The sequence below is a fragment of the Lissotriton helveticus genome, chromosome 2_1, assembly GCF_964261635.1.
Source record: "Lissotriton helveticus chromosome 2_1, aLisHel1.1, whole genome shotgun sequence".
NCBI lineage: Eukaryota > Metazoa > Chordata > Amphibia > Caudata > Salamandridae > Lissotriton > Lissotriton helveticus.
In genome coordinates this window covers 384,363,663-384,384,628 of record NC_136059.1, presented here as the reverse complement: position 1 = coordinate 384,384,628, position 20,966 = coordinate 384,363,663, and the positions used below count along the sequence as shown (strand labels likewise).

Genomic DNA, 20,966 nt, shown 5'->3' with positions numbered 1-20,966 from the left:
ATGGCTGGTGTAAGCCTGGAGCTCCAACATTTCACAGTTTCTTTGTTCACAGCTCTGGCTGTGAACAAAGGCTTCAGGGAGCCCGAGGGTATTCCAATCCCCTCACGTTTCCCATAAGGCTTTGTTCTTTTTTGTTAGAACATTCTGTCCTCTAGTGACAGAATGTTCTAATAGCCTTATAGCCCTTCGTAGATGGGCTATACCGCTATTAAAGTCCCTCTCCCTTGTTAAAGGCCCTCGCCTTCGGCTCGGGGCCTTTAACGCTGGAGAGGGCCTTCAATAGCCGGTATAGCCCTCTACGGCGGGCTATAAGTCTATATTAGAACATTGTAATGTCGGTAGCTTCATTGAAAACAATGGAGTGCTCTGGGCTTATAATGGCTGGTATAAGCCCAGAGCGTCAACATTCCAATGTTTCTTTGTTCACAGCTCTGGCTGTGAACAAAGGCTTCAGGGAGCCCGAGGGGATTTCAATCCCCTCGCGCTCCCTGAAGGCTTTGTTTTATTTGTTAGAACATTCTGCCCTCTAGTGGCAGAATGTTCTAATAGCCTTATAGCCCTTCGTAGCAGGGCTATACCTGCTTTTAAAGTCCCTCTGCCATGTTAAAGTTCCTCGCCTTCGGCTCAGGCCTTTATTGCTGCAGAGGGCTTTTAATAGCCGTATAGCCCGCTACGGCGGGCTATAAGGCTATAATAATTGCACCACTTGATATTTGATTTATGTAGGGGAAACTTGCATATGTGTTTTACTAACCAGTAACCCGAGTGTCCTAAAATGGCAGCCGAAAAAGCGGGAACTCTTCTACGCATGCATCTATTACATCTACGTAGTGTGATGTATCTTTGCTTTTGGTGGGAATTCTTTGCAGCTGCGCAGTAGTGCCTAAGATGGCCACTTAGAATTTCACATACTAACGCATATGCTCTTGCTTAAACTAAAACTTGTGTGTTCTGCTAAACCATTAATGCAATAGCTAAAATAAAGTAATGGGGTTAGTGTAGAAATACGTGGTATACAGTGCATTCATTTAATTTTGTATTCTAATGTGTCTTTCTTTGACTTTATTAATAGCTCGTATTTGGGCCTGAAGGGTGCCGCAAACCTCCATCTTGAAATTGGTGCGCGTGCGCATTCGAACACTGAAAACCTTGAAGCTCTGTCATTGAAAGGCAGCCAAGTCCCGTCTTACCCGCGATGTGCTTGGGAAAATATCCTTATGACCCAGAGAAGGACAGAAACTGAATGAAAAAGTTATACATTGTACACACCGGAAGAGATCTGGACGCTGCTCGTCAAGACCTACACATGCAGGATTTATCATACCTGCCAGCTATTATTGGACTGTTCCAGCAGACTTCACTGGACCAGAACACATACTGTTTATTTGAGAACTTGAGCTATTTCACTACTTAGTGAAAAGGTTTCCCCTTAGGCGCTTTAATAGCATTTGATATTCAATTGAAGAGTTCTGATTTGATTTTGTCGCTCAATTTGACTTTATAATTGATTTACAGAATCCAATCGATATTTTTATGGTTAATACATGGACATAGAGTGATTTCTGAGGATTTAAGGGGGAGCCCCTTTGGTTTGTGTTACACTTGCACGGTCCTTTCCAAGTCGGCACATCCTAGCATTGATTTTCGTTGAGGTACTAAGCTCTGACTTTGCTGCCACAAGCTGCCACTGTTGTCAAGCCCCTCGCAGGGCGCCAAGGAGGAAGGATAGCAGAGCCGACCGGGAGAACATCAGGACTTCAACTCCAACCCTCCCTTGCGGTTTCTGCTGCGGTCACGCAGCCGTCAAGTAGTGCCTTCACGGCAGCTGGCGCTTTAAATTTCCTGCAGGGGCTCCCTCAGAGTGGGATGCTCTGACTTTGCTGCCACAAGGTGCCACTGTTGTCAAGCCCCTCTCAGGGGGCCAAGGAGGAAGGATAGCGGAGCGGACAGGGAGAACATCAAGACTTCAACTCCCACCCTCCCTTGCGGTTTCTGGTGCCATTGCGGTGCTGCCAACAAGTGCCTTCGTGCCAGCCGCGCCTTAAATATCCTGCCGGGGCTGCCGCGATGCGGGACGCGCGCTGGTGTGCCCGGTCCATGGGCGGGCCTATCCGTGCCCGTCAGAGGCCGGGCTGGGCCACCACCCTTGTCTTCAACATCTTGCCCGCCTGGTGAGTACTCAAAACGGCAACCCTAACACGGCAGTGCCCTACCTTTGCCTGTCAACTCACTGTGACAGCTTATTTAACTTTCATTTGACATTTTCTAAATACCCAAGCTGCCACTTGTTAATAACTGTCAACCTGCGGGAGGCTTTATAATATCATAAACAATACCAATATTGTAAGACATACATCTAGCAATGTGACATTTGCTTGTCTGAAGAATCTACTACTAGCCAGGATGGGGAAAAGAAAGGCAGAATCCAGCAAAGGACTGTGTAGGAAGATGGACTCTAAAAAGCCCACAAAGCACCATTCCTCATTATTGAACTACCTGATGGGGCAATAGAAAAACAAATAAGCACAGTTGAATAGAGACTATGGGGCCGATTATGATAGAGGATTTTCCGCCTCCTCCGGGCCGGCGGAAGCCACCGCCGGCCCGGAGGAGGCGGAAAATCCTCTGCGGAGTCACCAAAGACCCACCGCCGCATTACGATGGCTGGTGGGTCTTGGATTCTGTCCGCTGCTTTTCCGCCGCGGTCGGATTACAACCGCGGCGGAAAAGCTCTCCTTTGGCTGGCAGTGTCTATCAGACACCGCCAGCCAAATTAGGAAGCATTAGTAAACATGCTTTTCCGCGGCGGTTTTTCCGCCGTGGAAAAGCATGTGTACTTTTGCTTTTGGGGGCCCGTTGCGGGCCCCCAGGGCGTAGGCGGGTGGGGGGTGCACATGGGGGGGTACCTATGGTACCCCCCAGCATTTACATGCACAAAGCGGCAGGCACCGCGCGGTGCCTGCCGCTTTGTGCATGTAAATGTTACACATGCACTTTTAACATTGCGGCGGGTGCTGCTTGAAGCAGCACCCGCCGCAATGTTAAATATCCAGGATGTGACCGCCGGGGTGGCGGTCACATCCTGATTTGCACGGAGGGACCTCCGCAGTCCATGCGGACGGTCCCTCCACCTCTGGGATGGCGGATGGACGCAAGTCCGTCCGCCATCCTAATCGGCCCCTAAATGTGGAAGCCAGAGGGGAAAACCAAACTGAGAATATCCAGGCAATATCTGGGACAGAAACAATATCTATTACCATAATCCCCACCATCCCCATTACAAATGGTTGTGTACAACATATATCTGACCAGGTGTGGGTTAGTGACGAGGAGGAAGAAGAATACCAACCCCCTTCTAAGCGTGCAAAAAATCCGGGGGGAGTAAAGGGAGGGAAAGAGGCTATACAAGGGGATCCCGTCGAACACAAAACTTCTAGTTCCAAACAGTATAGGAAGGCGTCAAAGCGGAAAAGAGTAACACAAGTAGACCAGAATGACAAACAAGTAGCACTAAATCATCCCTAAAGAGACCCTAGAGACGTCTCCAACCTAATAAAAGATCTAGAAAACACCCTGACAGAATCACTGGGAAAGATGGATGAAAGATTGAAAAATTTCGAGTCAGTTCTAGAGAAATTACAGGAGAAGTATCTCACACATAGAGAACAGGAGACTATAGAGAGTGAGGCCCCTATAATATCTAGATCACAAAATAAAATAAGTACTAGACTACAGGAGGTATCAAACATAACTAATTCTGTCACCAATGCCCCAGTCAATCGAACAAGAGAAGACACTAAGTCAGTAAGTCAGGACAAACAGACGGGAACAAGGGGGTTAAAAATCTTCCCTAGCACAGGACATCAACCACAAAATGGCCAAGGGGAGGAATGGAGAAATCAGCAGGGGAGAAAAACAACCGTAACCCCTATGCATTATAGTCACTCAAGCGCCAATTTCACATACCATCCACAGGCAAAAAAGGAACACACTGCCTGTACATTAGATCTTCCCCCAGAGGCAACCCCATATACTCTGATTTTAACAAATGTCCTACAGCTTCCAACACGAGAAAGCGAATCCTGGGTGACCTTAAGAAATAAATCCCTATACTGGTTAGGGTCCAGGACAGAACTACTCAGAGCATTGTTCTCGGAATTTAAAATTGGCAGAAGAACGCCCTGGGTAGTGAAAACTCAAAAGGCCCTGACAGGGTATTGTGTGGTTTTATGTTTTGACTCCACACGCTTGGTGAGAACAATCTTGGAGCACCTAGGGAGCACCTTTACTAGCCCTCAAAACATAAATGTCGAGCCTTTAGGTTATTTCTATAAACTGCCATCTAGATGGAAGAACTTAATCCTAAATAAAAACAGAGTTCGCCCAATGGAAAATCACCGGAGGTACAACATAGACATAGAAAATAGGTTTGGAAGCCTGAACAAACTAGACAAACAAGACTGACTGACAAACACATCCATATTACAAATAAGAAAAAAGTATCGGGTAGTATACGGAACGACTGCACAATTAATAACTAATACCCACTCTAAGCCCATGACAGAGCCAAAATGCCCCCTGGCCTCTCTGCCAAAGACTGTAGATGGTCAAGTAGTGCCAGAGAAAATCAGGGTAGTACCCACACAAATACAAAGAATAGAGGCTAATGCCTCAAAAGAAGGAACATATCATACTATAACACCAAGGCTCCCCCCTGTCCCCACCATGACAGATGCAAATCCTACAAAAGGAACAAAAATTGCTAATGACAATTTTACAATAGAGGCTTTCTGGAACATAGCAGGACTTCAAACTAAGATAGGAAATCCAATATGGTTCGAATTTATAATGGAGTTCCAAATCATTTGTCTCCAAGAGACATGGCTAACAGAGCCCTTACATTTGAAAGGAAACCAAACATACCACATGCCTGTGGTTCAAGGAAATCACGGGAGGGCAAAGGGGGGACTAACAATCTTCATATCTAATATGTTAAATATTAAGAAAATTGTACTTAGGTATGAGGAGGCATATTACCAAGTAATGGGACTTTATATTGGAAAGAAAGAAAGAGTTGTACTGGTAAATTTTTATAACAATGCACAGACGGATAAAATTGGGGGAATTTTAGAAAGTTTGTTAAATGCTTTGAAAACAGTGCAAAGTGATGGCGGAGAGAACGCCTTGATTGTTTGGGGGGGGGGTTTAATATTAATTTGTGCATTAGGAATGGGATAGATGTATGTGGCATACTGACCAAAGACGAGGAAAGCGTATCACATTTCTTACACTCATATTATGGAAATATTTTAACTGAAAGGATGTGTGGTCTTGATCTTGGTTTTGCAAACGAGATAAGCCTTAACCCAGTGCCCTTTAAAAGTACCTTTAACGGAAGAGGCTGTCACACAACAATAGACTACATTTTAATCTCTGCCAACCCAGCCTTAAAGGTGAAGAAATTCGACACGCATGAAATTATTCTCAGCGATCACTACCCCCTGAGTATTTCCCTGAAACTACTAACACCTCAAGTAGAGCACAACCACAAAATTGTCCACCACTCTCAACATATGGAAATAAGTAGAAAAAATGGTTTTGCCTTGAAATGGTTGCTGGCTGATCCACTAGAAACGATCCGGAAAATTATAGTAAACAGCAATCAAGCCATGGAAGCTATTTTAAATGAAACCGCGACACATGAAACAGTCCTAACCGCCTTCCAACAAGTTACAAGATCAATTAATGATGCCCTATGGGTATCAAAGTCTAGTCTCACAAAAAAGCCTAAAAACTGGTTCGACTCGAACTGCACAAAGGCATATTCTGCTCTGAAAAACATATCACATAGCTCCCCAAGAGATCATGTGGCACTAAAAGAAGCGAGAAAGGCTTACAGTAAAGCGATTAAAGATCGCAAAAGGATATTAAAAGACGAGCTGTGGCAGACCTTCTATGATACCATTGAGTCCAAAGATGGGGCAGGTTTCTGGCGGGCTGTTAGGGCACCCTTTTTGGAATCGGGGGATATTCCCACTATTGAAATAGCAATCACGGAAAGCAGTGGGTGAAGCACTATTCGAAAATCTTTAACGATAATAGTGCAGCCAACTCCGTAGTCATGCAAAATGAGGAAGGGGAAGAAAGAACACCAATATGTCAGATAATTAAGAACAATATCCAAATTATTTTGGATGAAGTAAATAGGGCGTATATGGCAAGCAAGGGAGGCTAGGCACCCGGCCCAGACGGGATCCCACTAGACTTATACAAAGTAACATAGAATTATGGAGACCTATACTCACACAAGTAATCACGGCCAGCAGTTCCCTTAAACATATAATGACATGGTCGGAATCTATTTTAGTCCCCATTTTTAAAAAGGGGAATAGACAAGATCCCATTTGTTACCGACCAATATCCTTGCTAGGCTCCTCTGCGAAAATAGCGGGGAGGGTAGTTTTAGAGAGACTACAAGAGTGGGCTGAGGATAATAAAATATTATCGGACCTACAATATGGATTCCGCAAGGGCCTGGGAACAGTTGAACAAAGCCTTAACCTAAGCATTCTTATTGGTAAATATTCTCGTCTAAAAAAAGGAAGGCTATTCCTAGCGTTTGTTGACTTAAGCGCAGCTTTTGACCGCATAATTCAAGAGAGGCAGAGCACAGCGGAATTTAGGGGTGAATAAACAATTATATCCTTCCTGAAACACCTCTATCAGAATGCCAATGTTAGAGTTCGATATGGCCTCTATGGAGAATGTACCGTACAGTTCCCAATTAAGAGGGGGGTTAGACAAGGGTGTGTGCTGGCTCCCTTCCTTTTTAATCTGTACACAAATGGACTAGAACAAGCATTGATGAAGACGGGACAAGACTACCCTTTGATAAATGGGCGACCCATACCGGAATTAATGTATGCAGATGATGCAGTCTTAATGTGTCGTACCCAAGTGGGCCTTCAAAGATTATTGGACGGTTGCGCTGCTTATATGCGCGACCTAGGCCTTCGGGTAAACACATCAAAAACGTTGATCATGAGATGTGGTTCAGGAAGTAATAAATGCAGAGATATGTTCATTGACAGTCAAAGAATACATTTTATCAACAGTTTTAGTTACTTAGGTATTTTATTTGACAATAAAGCTAAATTGACGCAGGCTGTGCAGACGAGAAAACTCACCTTCATGAAAACCACTGCAGCCCTAATAAGTTTTTCCCAAAAATTAGGAGTGTGACCCCCACAAGCCCTATTACAAATCTACAGACCAAAATGTGCATCAACAGCCATATATGGGGCGGGATTGTGGAGACACTAACACTCAAGCGCTGCAACCAGTGGAGAACCAGTTTTTAAGATATATACTGGCCCTCCCTAATAGTGTATCGTCATATGTTTGTCACTCGGAATTGGGGGTTCCATTCTTAACAGACCTAATAAAAATAGAACCAATTATGCTCTGGCATAGGATATGGACCTCCGAGGAAACCCATTTGAATAGGGATATTTTAACCAATGCTCTGGGAATGACCGATGTGCTGAAACTGAAATGGCTAAAATATGTTAGGGACTTTTTCTGTGACCTAGGATATCCTGAGTTTTACAAGGAGCCAACCACAATGAGTTTGATGTCCAGAACAGAACTGAAACATAAATACCTATCATTAATCGAATCCTGTTGTTTAACAGATGAAATAGTAAAGCCCACAGTACTGCATCAGCAGATGATAGGAATAACTCTGAACATTCAACCCTATCTTATCCTAGTGCATGGCCAATAGGACAGACTGTTGCTAACAAGATATAGATGAGACGTTTTTCATCGCATAATGAGTTTCCCAAATATGAATGACTGGGTAAGGGTGATGCAACTATGCCCTTGCGATAATACATCCAAGCAAACAACAGCAATACATGTAGCTTTTTTCTGTACATTTTATAGCCTAAAAAGGAAAAAATGACTGGTTCCACTTTTAAAGAAGCTTGCTTTTAGAAGATGTCGACCAGCGTTTTTAGCCTTACAATTTTTAGATAATGAATTTACAATATGGATTTTAACAAATTTCTTGAAAAGCGTGATAAAATATAGGAATCTGATAACCCTGTAATGAATTAATGATCTGCATTATACCTTTGTCTCTTTGGGAAATGTTCTGAAGCTCTTTTAATGTACTTTTATGATGTGCTTTTATGATTATTTTGCATCGAAATCGAATAAAGCTTGGTATCTATCTATCTATCTACATTGTATATGAAATGAAATGAAATAATGTTGAGTGAAATAAAATTAATGGGAAAATACAATTATGGGAGGGAATCTAGCCTAATTAAAATAAGGGAAAATGACTTCATACTAGTATGGTGTGATGACCTCTCCCCATCTTTCTGACCAATCAAATAAAGGGAATACATGAATTTGCAACATCGGGGGGTGGAACATGCCCTGGAAAATGGTATAATTAAGGTAGGCTTCGTCAGTTGGATTGTCCAGCTTGTCACAGGCCAGTCACTGTCCCAACGTATGCTGAAGAAGAATCGTGGATGCCACAGACTTCAGAGGGCTGGTCGGGCACTCTGAAAGAAGAATCGGGAGATTGCTGTGGGAGAAGGGGCATGAGAGTAGCTGCAGAGACGGGTGTGAACCTGGTGTTACACTTAGCGGAGGTTACCTGTCCTGTCTTGTACCTGTCCTGACCTGTTGGCTCCTGTTTAGTTGGGAGACTTTCTTTCCAACCCTTGGCCAGGGGTTGGTCCTCGCACCATTCTAGGTAAATATAAATCTGTGTGGTATGTCCTTGTACTGTTTCCCTTTTTCCACCCTTCCCAGGTACCAATGTCCAGAAATGTTACTAAATCTCTAAAGATTTATTCTTTGATCATTATTTTCCTACTTAAAAAGTCTTTGGACTCTCTGTTTTGGTGCCTGACTCACAAAGTATTGCATAGATAAAGAGTTTAAAACTTTCCCAAGTCTGTGGTTATTTATGAGAAAATAAATGTTATTCTATACCTATTATTCTAACACCTTTTGATCCATTAGCCCTAGGAATTACAGAATAAGTGACACGGATTTGGTAAGTCATGGTATACAGCTATAAATCATAATAAAGAGAGTAAAATCCCGATAAGCTGGGAAATTAGATTACTCGTTCAATAGTGTGAATGTTTATGGGCCAAGGTGAGTATGGTGTTTTAGAAATAACCTGAGCTGGTAATCACGTGCCATCAGTATTACTTTGGTAGCAGAGGTATGGTTAGGGTTTAGTTAAGATAGGTAGTTAGTTGTGTATTGATATTTTATTGATTTTATGTATTAACCAAAACCCGTTTGTATTGTTTCATGATGTCTGGAATTCCCTGGGTATATTGAATAGCCGGTGGTACATGGAAACCACACTGCAATGAGGTTACTGGCCTTGCTGAAGTAAGTGCAGATAGTTAGGTAAAACTTGAAGCACTAGTTAAGGATTGTTTTCTCGTATAAAAAGGAGAGTGATTGACAGCAAAATAATTTGCTGGTGAAACTTTGGTCTTATATCACCTAGAAAGGGTAAGTCTGAAGGGTAAACGGAAAAGTTTTACTCGCTGTGAAAGAAAATTGTCTATTCTTTGAATTTAGTCAATCAGGCACAGTGGTGAATATTTTTATGTTGTTAATTAATAAAATACGTAATTACGATTTGAAAAAAATTGAGTTGTCGTATTACCTTACAAAGGAGGGGTCAGTTGTGGGTGTTGCACTGACGTCACTGAGAGCCGCGCTGGGATTGGTTAAAACAGCTGGTGTGTAGCTGAGGTAATATTGTAAAGGAGGGGTGAGTTCAGAGAGAGAAACTCACATCACAGAAAAGCTGCACAAGCATTGGTTAAAGTGTACTGTAAATTAAATGTTGATTGGTCATTGAAATAAAAGATGCTCTGTTATTGGAGAAGCATTTCTGAGAAATAAACAATTGATTCAATTACAAAAATAGGATTTTCAGTGTTAATAGATAGTGGTGATTATATGTGGAGCTTTGATCCAACTATAATAGGGACTGGTCCAGATAGAAGATATATAGGTTTTGCCCACGAACAGTACATTAGAGGAAGACCGAACATCATGTACGGATAAAAGAGAAAAATTTCATTCATGCAGAAAATTAAGAATTATTTTAAAAAGGATAAGCCCGTTAAAACAAGAGAAGGCATTATTATTCCACCTCAGAAAACGCCTGCATCATACATTCTGATAGAAAGGGGCTACCACACTGTTTGGTTAGAGAATTGGATAGAGTACACAAAATATGATGGGATATTAGCATTTCCAGAGACGGAACATTCAATGTAAGAATTTTACACAATTTGCAAACTCGCATGAATGAATTAGAACCCAGACCTAGACTAACGCAGGATGAAGCTTTAGAAGAGTGGGAGACTGAGACTTTTGAACGAGACAGATCTCGATGTGACAGAAATTTAAGTCAATTTTATCCCAGATTTCCCAGAGAAACAAGAGATAAGCAGAACAAACAATGGAGACAGTTTATGATAGTGGGAGGATTATATCCTGTATTTAGCACAGAAGAACCGACAGGAAGTAAGTGTACAGAGAAAACAAGGCATTTTATGACTGGTAATGGGGATTTAGAAGAAGATTATCTTGAAGACCTAATAATGAAAAATCCTCCACCTTATCAGGAAGAGACAAATAGAATTACTCCTAGTGCTCCATTCCTAAAAGCACATTTGGGTCCACAGATTGTACATGAGACTACTATAGAAAAGGTACTACAAAAGAAAGAAAAGGAAGCAATAAATAAACAGAGAAGTGAATTAATTTAGAAAATAAGCCAACTGAATACAAGTCCGGAAGCCCTAACGACACCAGTAACTATAGGTCCTGTTGTTCCCTTATATCAGAGGTCTTCAAACGTTTTGATGCCGAGACCCCCTGTCAAAAAATGTTAGGCGTAAGGACCCCCTCCGACAAAAAATTCCAGAACTTGGTACTCATCATCATAGACAACCAAAACTGCCCCCAATTATTACTGCCCTTATGTGTTTGTTATGTGCAGAGAAGGATGGTTCAGATTTATTTGGCTGTGCCACAGGGTCATGCTAATTCACCTGATATTTTTTGGGGTTTTGTTATTTGTTTCAGTTTTTGGTATCATTTTGACCAAGTAAACTGTAACTTCTGAAGGCCACGAGAAAATGCTAGGAGGCTGGCTGCCCTGGTGTCAGTAACCTGGGCTATAATCAAGTTCATGTGGTGAAAGAACGACCATGGGGTATACTCGTGTGATGTGTGTGCTTGGGCTATACACAAAGGTCATCTTGAAGAAGACTACCTATGCTTACGGTGTATCTCCTGTCCCTAGCAGGTGACCTATGACCTTGTTCATGTTAGTGCCCCTAGAAGTGCTCTTCTTTGCAGGCCAGACATTCAGTACAGTGGGAGGCTTAGTGTCTGGAAGGAGAATGGCACCCATTGTAAACATGTGTTCCCATGCAATTGGTGCAGGTGGAGGACAACATGTTGCACGGTCAAACTGGCTCAACTGAGCCTTTGTCTAGGAAAGGCCTTCGCAGGGTGAGGGTCAGAAGAGAGGTTGTGAAAGGTAGCAAAACACACTCGTCTAGAGATGGAAGCCAAAAGACACCAGTTGTTTCTCTTTTGTGGGTGAAGTTCATTGCACCCAGAGGCCGGTAATCTAACAGACAGGTAAACTAGATCATTCAAGATCACACAGGCAGTTGGCGAGGAGCTGAGTAGTCTCCAAATTAGCACACACAGCGATTCCGTGAGAGTCTGTCCTTGACATGAGACAGGTAGCTGTTTACCGCACGCCATTGTCTCCTCCTTCTCCCCTCCCCAGTACCTGGGTGGTTTATGACGATTTATTGCTAACAAACTTATAGACCAGTCATGGAAAATTATGCCACAAGAGTGCAGTTTAGGCACACATTGGTATTCAATACCACAATGACAACAGCATATATGCGGAGGCACCATTCAGCGTTGAGTCACATGTGCTTAGTTTAGGGCACAAAATCTCATTGCAAACAAGATGGCGGGATGTGTTCTATATGAACTGAAGAACCACAAAGCATTCACTACTGCAGTGTGTCAAAGATTTTGTATGTTATTGTAATTTTATTTATATTGTCATAGCGCTTTTTCAGCAAGTAGCACGCTTCTCCAGAACCCATAAAGGATTAGTGGTGAATTAGTATAGTGAAAAAGGAAAGTAATTTGAGTGGTGGTTATGGTATTATGTTATTTGGATTGAGAAGGATAGTGGAGGGATGTTTTGGAGCTCACATCAGTAGCAGGAGGCTTGGGATGGGTAAAAGGGAGACGGCGGGGGAAGAGTCAGAGGGAAAGGTTTAGAAAGGCTTGTTGAGGTGGGGTCAGAATAGTAAAAGAGGTGTGAAAAAGTTAAGAATGAACTAAATGGACATTTTTAGAGTGAGTGCTTGGCCACGTTTGCTGACTAATGCTATGATTTTACTCATGAGAAGATACTTATGCATTGAAACTGAAGTTGTATCTACATGGCTGACTAAATGTTCTGGCATATTCTTATGTTTTGCTGTATTACCGCAAATAGTACTTCTATTGCTCGTCATTTATAGAAGCTTTCTTAATACATTTGAACTACACAATTTAAAATACTCCATGTCTTGGAATCTTGTTTCTTTGCAAAACACATGAATAAACATAATTGTGTAATTACAAATATCATAATTTTTCTAATGTGTATAGCACCAATATCTTTCTTTGCAGGACATAATTATCTGTTTTTAACCACAGCTGAAATTCAGAAGGCTATTTAGGTTTCCATGAGCACATATTCAATCTATTTAGAACTTTTTGACAAAAAAATGATGTCCTCAGATTAACTCTTCCCAGACCGCTTTTAAATGATTCCAACTCGTGATAAAGTTTTTTGTACTATAAAAACCACCACATCAAGTAAGGTGCAATCATGGATGCTTTACACATGAACAAATAACCATCGCTTTTTTGGGGAAAGTGTGTCAACTGTAGTTGGACAAAGGCATCATATTAATCTGCTGCGTCAAAAATAAAAACGGAAAGAACATGGAAAATAAACATTTCAATGTCACAAAAATGAATATGAAACTGCTGCAACAAAAACACAGAAAATAAACACCATTCCACAGTCATAAAATTTAACTGGAGCCGTTTTCCTGTCCCCCCCCCAACATGGCTCAATCAAGGAAACAGATAAGAATCTGTGTGTGTGTCTTTGCGTGCGTGCATGATAGTTTCAATGTATGTCGTCTGCAGCTGAAAAGACAGGGCATGGGGGATGAGGAGGGGGGCTTACCTAATTATTCCTGGAAGCTTCAGGTTGCCTTGGAAACCAGCCGGGAAGGAGATCTGAGCTACGAAGATGTGTTGTAAAAAGGGACACGAGGTGAAATCAGCGAGGGCCAAGAAAGACAGCTGGATCCAGTGAAAGGCAGCAATGACGGTGCAGAACTCCGTGAAAATACAGCCTACATTACGGAGGTGCTGGTCTATCTTTATGGACAAAGTTCGCGGGCATTTCCTGGTGTGCATGCTGCAGTCTCTGATTGGAGGGCAGGCATTAAAGACGTAGCCACATTATGATTGGCTTATTTTGCCCTGTCCTCCAATCAGAGAGGCTTCTGAGATGTAATTATTTTGAATTCAAAACAAAAGGTAAACGTTTTGAATTTGAGGCAGCAGTGAGGCAGGTGAATGCGCGACCCCCTTACAATTACTCCACGCCCCCCCTGGGGGTTGCGCCTCATAAATTGAAGACATATGCCTTATATGGAGATAAGCAACCTAGCCCTAAAACTCCTGTTCGGACTACACCAATTATACAAACTAGAAAAGAAAATATAATAGTTGACGACCAGGCAAGTGAGTGTGAATCAGTAATTTCCTTAATAGATTTGCCTATAAGAGAACCAATAAGTGATTCAATCAGGAAAGTTACCCCAGGATGCTCTAGAGAGGTACAGATTGAAACAACCACAGGAACAAGAAGTGCCACTGTAGTAACCCCAGAAGAGATAGAAAGATGGACACGACATATAGAGAAGCCAAAATCACAGCCAAAAGTATTAGACATTTTTAAATTAAGGGTAGAATTGGACGAAATGGTAGCTGGAAATGTAGGGCTAGAAAGATTGAATTATTTTACTGAAGAAGAGTTGTTATTCATATGCAGAAGCATCACCCGAAATACTAAAATATTTCATGAGAAATTAATCAATTTGGCCTCGGAAATGGGAATTGACATAGGCAAATCAAAAATATTGTGAAAACCGTATAAGGCAGAATTTTCTGACAAAGATTTAGAGAACATGAATGTGTCAGGAAGGAAATTGCAGATAATTGCAGATAAAGGAATTGTTGTCATTATTACAGAAATGGGGAGACTTAGATAGGTGGAAAGCAAGATGGACAAAGAAAAAGGAAGAAGCATAGGCAAATCGAATGACTTCTAAATAGGTAATGAAAGAAACAGAAAAGCTTGAAAGGTTGTGTCCAATGAGAAAAGTTCCAGGAGGAGTTATGTACATGTCCCATGGTCCCGACAGGATATTTTATCATTCACAAATGACTTCCTAAAGTTTAGAGAAAAACCAGTAAAATGGTATAGGCAAGTTGAAAGGTTTGTGGAAGTTTTGAAAGTACTGTTAAAAGATTTAGTTGGTTTATTTGACAAAGTTTTTCCTGCTGATTTATGGACCGAATGTAAAATTTCAGTAGATTGGCCTAATAATGAGTACCCAAGAGATGCAAAGACAGGAACTCCATCAGATGAAGTGATGAAAAAATACCATCAGGTAATAACATATTTAAAGGGAAAGGTTCCCCCAAAAGAGACAGATTGGACAAAAATAGACAGAACGACCCAAGATAAAGATGAATCTGTACATAAATATTCTAAACACCTTTTACAGGTATTTAAACCGTATAGTGGGTTAGAAAACATTGATAATAAGGACATGACATATTTTATGTATCGTTTTGTGTCTGGTTTAAAACCAGAGATATCGCAAATGATTAAAGATTATAAATTATGTTGGCAGGCAAAACCCATAGATGAAATAAGTCCTCAAGTATGCAAAATACTGTGGGGATGAAATTGATAATAGAAGAAAGAAATTGGAAAGTGGTAGCTTGGTCGAGCAGTAAGGCAGTACCAGAGGACAGTGTAAAGCATTTGTTGTACACACTCAGGGCCAGATGTAGGTGTCAAAATACCGGTCGGAATCGGTCTAAAATACCGATTTTCGGCCGTTTCCGACCGGTATTTTGACATTGGCATGTAGGGGCACAGAAAACATACAGATTCGGTAATTTTACAGAATCGGTAATTTTACCAAATCGGTAAAATTACCAATTGGTAAAATTACCGAATCTGTATTTTCCTATGTAGGTAGCACTTCTAACAGTGCTACAGGGCCTTTAGAATTCGTTATTTACCATGCAATCCAATTGCATGGTAAATAACAAATTCTTGTGTACATGCACATCTGTGCATGTACACCTGTGCCATGTACATGCACAGGTAGGGCATGTATGTGTGCCACATGGCGCACAAGCCAGTTACAGGGGTGCAACAGGGTGTCGAAGTGACCTGTCCCCCTTGTAAATTCAGTATTTTTATCAATTCGGTAATTACCGAATCGGTAACTGCCATTGAATCCTATGGGCTTCAAGGCCCATAGGAATCAATGGCAAATACCGAATCGGTAAATACCGAATCATACCGATTCGGTATTTGTTACCGAATTTCTACCTACATTTGAATTACCGATTCATGAATACCGAATCGGTAAAATTCGGTATTTATGAATCGGTAATTCACATTTACCTACATCTAGGCCTCAGTCAGCAAAAGGTTTCAAACACTGAAAGACTGAACTGCAGGCTAATTGTTTTTATATCAAAGATGTAATTTTTTATTTTTAGAACCAACAGGTATCAAAATATACTGTTCTCAATATGAGAGGTCTCAGATGAGTACTTTGCAAAAAGGCAATAAACTTTGTAAACACTATAGGTACAGAGGTTGCAGTAGGCAACACAATCCTAAACACAATTTAGCATTGAGCTCAATGGGTTTTTCTATATAAATACAGCTGATTACTTTTTAGATTACTCTGGTAGTTCCAGGATTGGATCCTAAATTCAGTCCTGGGATTTAAGCTGAAAACAGTTTAGTAAAATCGTTTTAGTTATGGCAGTGATTTTTAAGGAATATAAAGCTATTTTAAAAGTTCACACTTAGAAACTTTTGAAAATCTGGCAATGTTATCCAATGGGTCCAGCACTGGGGTCTCAACATAAAACAGGTAAGTAATTACGTTTCAGTATTTGGTATGATTTTTAAAGAATATTCAAAGTTTTCAAAAGTAGACATTTAGAAGAAATTTCACAGAAAAGTACAAAATGGATTCCTATGGAGAAAATTCAAGTTACTAGTAAACCGGGCTAGGATTACTTTTGAGGTTCAGTACTGCGCTACAGGATGCAGTACTGGCTTCTCCCCTGATCACAGGTGAGTACTTCGGAATTCGGTTGATTTTATGGGAATATTTAAGTTTTCAAAACTTCACACTTAGAAGATTTTTCGAGTCAAACCAGTTAATGTTATCCAATGGCAGGTAAGTGAGTTACCGGTTTCCAGGTGAGTACTAGACTGGTTAAGTTAGGGTTCTGGGCATAGAATCAGGGGTCTCCCAGGGTCAGGTAGGTACAGTTGGTTCACCCTCAGCGGCACAGAGGCAGCCGGGTGCAGAGGTAGGTAGGCCCAATGTTATCCAATGAGGGGCAGGGGGGCCTCCAGTTGGTGGCTGCTGGCTAGCAGGCGACGCGGCTGTGGGAGCTGGGCTCCTGGTCACTTGCTCAGGTTGCACAGTCAGAGGCACTCGGGCGGCTGGCTGCAGGGTGCTTTTGAGCCTTCGGGCACTCAATGTTATTCAATGGGAGAAGTAAAGAGGAAACAAAGGCTGCAGACTCGGGGACGGTGATTCTTCAGGTGCGACCACCACTTCGAGAGGTAAGTTGGGATCTTGCAGAAGAGGTAGGTACCCCAAAGGCAGGCCCCAGGGGCTGCAGGGAGCCAGGTGCAGAGCTGTCTTTTGGTGTCAGGAATCTCACCCTGGGCTGGTCGCAGTTGTGGGGGTCTCTGGTTCTTGAGGCTGCAGGCGTCGTCTGGTTTGTCAAGGAGGGTCTTTGGGTACTGGACTTCGGGTCCCAGTCGCCGGGGGGACGTCCTCAGGGTCTTGGATCACTCGGGCATGGGCCGGGCTCTGCGGGTGCAGAGTGGGCAGGTCTTGAGCTTCCTGGCTGGCACCAGGGTGTGGTTGTTGAAGTAGAGCCTCTGCTTATGGGAGTCCCAGTCTTTAAGCGGGTCAAGGCAGTCAGGTCCTCCGGGTGTCCCAAGGTTGCTGTCCGTAAGGAGTCACCGAAATTAAGCAAGAGCAGGTTCCAGGATTGACAGGCCGGTAGGGCTGTGGCCAAGTCAGTGGGTCTCGTCCTGTTGTCAGCAGCTGCATGGCGGGTCTTCTTCTTCTTGATCTTCTTTCTTCTTTTCTTATCGGGATCTGAGGAAAAAAGGTTCAGGGTGCCCCTAAATACTAAATTTAGGGGTGTAACAGGTAGGGCAAGGGCAGGGACCAATAGGTCCCTGTCCAGGGGTCGGTACACCCCCTAGCCTGCTCCTCTCCTGTGGGAGGGGGCAGGAGCCTAGCTGTGATTGGGCACGGCTCCCCATCTTCAAGATGGCCAGAGCCCGGGGTCGTGCTTCACCTCGCCTCTTCCACCTGAGGGGTGGGGTTGGCACATGCTGGCACACCCCCCTTCCTGACATAGGGTTTCCCGCCAGTCTTCCCACCAGAGTGGGGGTTAGAACTGATGGGGGCCAGTTTCTGAGTACAGCTATTGGTCTGCAGAAGCTCACAGAGGCGGCATGCCTTTGAAGCTTCCCCTGCCCATCCTGGGGGAGGAGACCTAGCACCTCGCCCAGGATGTGCATTGTTGCAGGCCCAGGAGAGCGGGGGGCTCTCCACCCAGGGGTCCAGCAACATGTCTGCTGTGTGGCAGCCTCGGCAGCCACTCAGACCAGACGTGGATTGTAGGTTAGGTTTCAGGGGGTATCTTTAAGAGGCCCTCTGTGGTGCATATTACATTAAATCCCACACTGGCATCAGTGTGGGTTTAATGTGCTTAGAAGTTTGATACCAAACTTGTCAGTCTTCAGTGTAGCCATAATGGTGCTGTGGAGTTCGTAATGACGACCTCCCAGCACCATATACTCTTAATGGCATCACTGCACTTACAGTGCCCAGGAATGGCCCTGGGTATTGTAGGGGCACAGGGCTCATGCACCTGTGCCCACACCACTGGCATAGGGCACACAACTAGAGGGGTGACTGATGTATGCCAGGGCAGTGGGTTTGTGGGCATGGCACACAGGGATGTGTGCCATGTCAACTGTTTGTTTAGTTCTGTACTCAGACACTCAGCCTGCAAAGGCAGTGTGTGGATGTCCGGGTACAGGGCCCCTAAGATGCCAATTGGGTTTTAGTTTCAACACAGTTTTAGGGAAGGAACACAGGCCCTGGGTGCCTGGATGGCAGGAGCCCAAGGCACACTCAGTGAAAGCACATCAGCAGTTCAGAAAAAAGTGGGGGCATACCAATGCAATAAAGATGGCACCTTTTCACAATTGGAAAAATGAGTGTGAACTAATACAGAATATTAATCTCCAAACTCAAAATTTAAATCCGCAGACGCAGAAAGAGGTGTCAATGAGGCAACCACAACAGGTAATACAGAATCAATTGCCACCTGCCCGTATGCCAAATTTTGTGGGTCAAGCCAAATACAGTGTGGACACCGGATTTCAGGAGGGAAGTGGTAAGAAAAATACGGTAACACCACAGTTTTTTTTGCAGGACACATTTTTTGAAGAGGAGACTTGTTGACAGTGCCTGAGAGGGGGGGAAAGGAGTGTGTACTTGGCGCATCCTTACCGGTAGATCAGTCAGGTCCTTACATTGATGGCAAGGTTAAGGGAAAGGACATCACCTTCTTGCTGGATACTGGTGCTACCCGCTCTACTGTGAGAACAGCAGACATCCCAAACCTACCCCTCTCGGGAGAAGCGATCCAAGTAGTGGGCGATTCAAATAAACAGATTAGGACCCATATCACAGAACCAATGAAGGTATGTATTGGCAATTTTAAAGAGATGCATACGTTTGTAGTCTGTGACTCGAGCCCTGTAAACCTGTTAGGTAGGGATTTATTGTGTAAATATTTTGCACAACGGAGGGTGTTGCAATTTAAACTCCTGATGAAGACGGAGTGTATAAAATGATCTTAGCTAAGCAAGGAACTGAAATAAAAAAGATGACCCTAAAAGATTTACCAGAAGAAATTCAAAATACCGTAAACCCTAATGTGTGGGATTTTACTGGAAAGGAAGTAGGATTAATGGCAAACGTCGACCCAGTAAAAGTGACAGTGAAAGAAGGAGCAGTTTACCCAAATACATGACAATACAAAATGAGCCCATAAGCAGGTGTTGCAGCAGAAATTGAACGTTTGGTTGAACAAGGCATATTAAAATAAATAATGAGCAGTCCTTGTAATTCATCTATATTTGGCATTAAGAAACCAAACGGCAAATATAGGGTAGTATAGGATCTGAGAAAAATAAATTAAATTGTTTTCCCATGTTGCCCAGTAGTACCAAATCTGCAGTAATTCTGTATCAAATACTATGGAGCGCAGGATGGTTCACCGTAATGATTTATGCCATGCCTTCTTCTCCATTCCATTACATCCAGACAGTAAATTTTTATTTTCTTTTTAATTTGACAAGCGTGTTTACGTTTGGAATCGTGTTCCTCAAGGATACACAGAAAGTCCATCGATCTTTAACCAGATTTTGAAAAAATTTCTTGAATCTCTGGTACTGCCCAGAGAGTCTGTCTTGGTGCAGTATATTGCCGACTTATTAGTTGCGTCCAAAACTAAAAATTACTGCATTGTCGATTCAATTACATTACTGAATCATTTAGCTGAAAGAGGACATAAGGTGTCACCTGAAAAGTTACAATTTTGCACCAATTCAGTCAGATATTTGGGACACCAAAAAGAAAGAGGGGCCAGAAGAGTGACTTGAGAAAGAATTAAATTGATCGGAAACATGAAAGTACCTCAGACACAGAAAGAAATCAGGATGTTTCTCGGAGTTGTAGGTTACTGCACGCAGTGGATTGTGGGATTTGCAGTCCTAGCTAAGCCATTGATACAACTGACAAAGAAACGAGCAAGAGACCCTGTAGAATGGGATAATGAAAGCATGACAGCCTCTGTGAAATTACGCAACTGTCTGTGCGAAGCACCTGTATTATGTATGCCAGATTATTCCAAAGAGTTTGCATTATTCTGTGATGCAAGAGACAATTGCACTCTCTCAATTCTAACACAGACACATGGCCTAATGCAACGTCCTGTGGAATATTTCTCTGCCACTTTGGACCAGTGGCATCTGCATTACCAGGATGTTTAAAATCTGTAGCTGCTACTTGCATGAGTGCAGAACAAAGTGAATCCATTGTAATGGGACACCCTGTGACAGTGTATGTCCCACATGCGGTAGTGATTTTGCTAACACGCACTCAATACCTAACTCCTAGTCGGCTGACTAACTATGAGAGAATTATTCTAGGTGCAGAAAATGTGACAATAGACAGATGTAGTCTTCTAAATCCTGCAACCCTGTTACCTAATTCACATTTTGAAGAGGTAAAGGAGGAAGTCTAACATGATTGTTTCGACCTCACTGAAGACAGTACCAAACCACGTCCAGACATACAGGAAGAACCTTGAATTAATCCAGAACATGAGCTGTTTGTAAATTGCTCATGTAGGCATCATGAGGAAGG

At 42.7% G+C, this 20,966-nt stretch overlaps 1 protein-coding gene across 1 annotated transcript in view; it reads right to left on the bottom strand.

Moving 5' to 3' along the window:
• Positions 1-20,966, bottom strand: part of C7 (complement C7) — a 643,094-nt gene that overhangs the window by 278,258 nt on the left and 343,870 nt on the right. The window lies entirely within an intron of this gene.